This window comes from Lycium barbarum, chromosome 10, assembly GCF_019175385.1.
Source record: "Lycium barbarum isolate Lr01 chromosome 10, ASM1917538v2, whole genome shotgun sequence".
NCBI classification, from domain to species: domain Eukaryota; kingdom Viridiplantae; phylum Streptophyta; class Magnoliopsida; order Solanales; family Solanaceae; genus Lycium; species Lycium barbarum.
In genome coordinates this window covers 10,198,089-10,201,634 of record NC_083346.1, presented here as the reverse complement: position 1 = coordinate 10,201,634, position 3,546 = coordinate 10,198,089, and positions in this window count along the sequence as shown.

The window sequence follows — 3,546 nt, the reverse complement described above, 5'->3', positions numbered from 1 at the left end:
GATGCGGACTGGGCATCGTGTAAAGATTCTCGCAAGTCGGTTAGTGGGCTTTTCATTACCCTTGGCGGTGCTCCGATCTCGTGGAAATCGAAGAAATAAATCTCGATCTCTTTGTCTTCCGCGGAGGCGGAATATCGGTCCAGCTGAGCTTACCTGGTTAATTCGCCTTCTTGAGGACCTTTCTGCTCCGATTTCACTCCCAATTCCACTCTACTACGATAGCCAAGATGCCATTCATATAGACCGTAATCCGGTCTTCCACGAACGCACCAAACATGTCGAATTGAACTGTCATTTTGTGCTCCAACAGTTCCAATCCGGTCTGATTACTCTTTCATTTGTTCCCTCTAAAGATCAACTTGCAGATCTATTTACTAAGCCTCTTTCTGGGGTTTCTCACAGAGTGATTTTGACCAAGTTGGGGGTCATGACTCTCCCCTCCAACTTGAGGGGGAATGTTGGAGTACAGAACCCCCATGAAAGCATAAAGGAAAAGAGAAAGAGCAATGAAGAAGACGGCTTGCAAACACAAAGGTAAAGAAAGAGAGAAGTGAAGAGACAAATATGTGTGTTGGTGTTGCTTTCAAAGTAAGAGACTCAACTTTTACTTTGACTGAAACAAGAAACAAAAATGATCAGCCAGGTGGATTCATCTCAGCCACACAACATACACACTTGATAGATTAATTCTATTTTCTTTTTGTTTCTATTACATAGCATTGTATATAAATAGATGTATAGACTGATGAATAAAATTACACAAAAAATTCCCAAATACAATGTCTTCATCTTCAATTTTTATCAAGGTACGATAGGATGAAGGTAATACTTGTAAAGCTTGAGTGACTAAATCATCATCAGTCATTGGTTTACCAATTGCCCTGAGAGACCAGGCAATAGAGTGAAGTTGCTGAAGATAATCCTCCATAGAAATGGAACCTTTCTTGACATCTTGGAACTTGGACCTAAGGTGAATGATGAAGGAAGAGACTTGATCTAAATATAGAGAGGCAAGGGTGTCCCAAGCCTATTTAGATGTCTCACAAGCATAGTTCAAAAGCGTGTCAAGAATAGCGGAAAAAAGTGTTGCATTAATCCAACTTAATGCAATAGTGTCACATTAAATCCATAGCTTGTAATCAGCGTGTTCTGGTGATGGACATGATATGGTTCCATCTACTAAGGAAAGAAGGTTGTGACTTCTAAGGATTGTGAGAAAAACTTTCTTCCAGGTAAGGTAATTGACATATGTTAATTCGATAGGGACAAAACCTTTGATATTGGAAACTGTTGGAGGGGGAATGGGAAGGCCAAGAGAAGATTGATTCATGGCAATTTGAGTAGAGGCAGCGGTTTGAGTAGAGGAGGAATTTTCTAGAGCCATGAAAGGGATCGTTTAGGCTCTTGATACCAAGATGAAAGAGATAAACTGAAGGGTTAAAGTATGAGCGTGCTGTGCTGTATTCATGTATTTATAAGGGGAAATTACAACATATATCTACATAAAAGATAAGTACAAGGATAACTTCAAACTAGAGTCATACTACAAATAATATACAAGAAGATAACTTTAACAATCTTTAGTTGTCACGCTAAACCAAGTTAGCTACCAGGATATATTTTCATATAGTACTTGAGAGCTTTGGATATGGTTTTTGTTGCACCGGTGAGAGCTTTGTGGTGCGAAAATAAAGGGAAATCATGTCGGAAAACCATTTTTCGTTGCTTTATGGTGGATCTGCGATGGCTCCGGTGGAGTTGACCAATATAGAAGTTTCCGAAGTGGTGTGTGGTTTGGGGTGTATGTCGGCTAGTTTCATTTATTGCTTTTTATATGGACCGGATAACTTTTGTTCCGGGTTTTATTTTCCTTTTCTGTTGAACTCTTATTATTTAGTATTTAATAAATATTCCTCCACTAAGTATTACTTAGTGGTTACTTAAAAAAAAAATAAAAAAAATATAGTACTAATTGCTAAGAGATTCTCTAAAAGAAAACCTTTAATGGCAGTACTTATATATTTGTGATTCATAAATAAAACATTGATGCAATAAAGAGAAGAGGACCAAGCACTTCATATCTTAGGTATGAGTAGATGACCCTCTTTAAGAGCACTTTAATCATTTGAGTGTTTTACAACGTCTTTTTTTTGCTATATGAAAAAAGTTTTTTTTTTTTTTTTTTTTTAATAGTTGTCTCTCGCTTTATTATCATTTTGCTTTTGCAAATATTTTTATAATTGTTGGTCATATGTATAGAATCAGTCACAATTTGGTAAAGTATGAGAGATCCTTCGGATGCATTTTTTTACCAAACTAACTTTTCAACAACAATTCTAAAATAATTTCTTCCACTATCACTAGTATAATATATAACTCAAATTAATATCTTAAATTTATTTTTAAATTAAAATTAAATGACGTCACATAAAATATAAAATAATAATATGGAAAGAGTGCATGTATGTGCAAGTGTACTAGTATTATATATTAATGGTTTTATCAAGGGGCTTATGGTAGACCCGAATTACTTAACGCCCACAATAAATATTTACCTAAAAATATAAAATCATGTGGGCGCACCTTATTTTATTTCATTTTTTTGTGCGAAGTGCCCTTCACCTGCACTGGTCTGTAATTTTTGCCCCTCAAATTGGTGGTCTTTAATTTTTGTCCCTTTCGCTAAATATTATGAGGTTTGGGGTTCGAATTCTGGCTCAATAAAAAAAAAAAAGGAGAGAAACAATTTCGCAAGGCAGAGTTTCGTAGCAAAGCTAGGCCTGTTCGGGCCAAAATTAGGCCTTAAGGTAAAGTTTTGCCTTACCTGAAGGCAAAACTCTTCATGCAAATCTCTGCCTTGCGAATCCAAACTCTACCTTGCGATTTTTTATTTTTTTTTAATTTTTGATTGAGCGGGGTTCGAATCCAAAACTAAGGGGTTCTAATGAAGGAAAAAAAAATTAAAGACCACCAATTTAATGGGCAAAAATCAAAGACTACCCCAAAATAAGGGCATTCCTGCGAATTGCCTTTTTTTTTTTTTTCCTCTCTTTAAGTTGAGGTACACCCTTGGGCCTTGACATTGACAATTCCTTTGTGATTGGCTCAAATAGAAAAGGGCAATTTGCACGATTGCTCTTATTCGGGGGTGGTCTTTAATTTTTATCCCTCAAATTGCTGGTCTTTAATTTTTGGTTTTCGCCTACTATTTCGAGGTTTTGAGTTCGAATCCTGGCTCAATCAAAAAAAAAAAAAACGCAAGGCAGAGTTTTGTAGCAAAATTAACCCTATTCGGGCAAAAGTTAGGCCTTAAGACAAAATTTTGCCCAAAATTAGGCCTATTTGGGGAAAAGTTAGGTCTTAAGGCAGAGGTTTCACAAAGCCTTGCCTTGCGATTTTTTTTTTTTTTTACTGAGCGAGGGTTTGAACCCAGAACCTCGGGATATTTTCGGCCACTTTTTTAAGCGAAGGACAAAAATTAAAGACCAAAATTTGAGGGGTAAAAATTAAAGACCAGCGCCTTTGAAGGGAAATCCATGAAAAAAA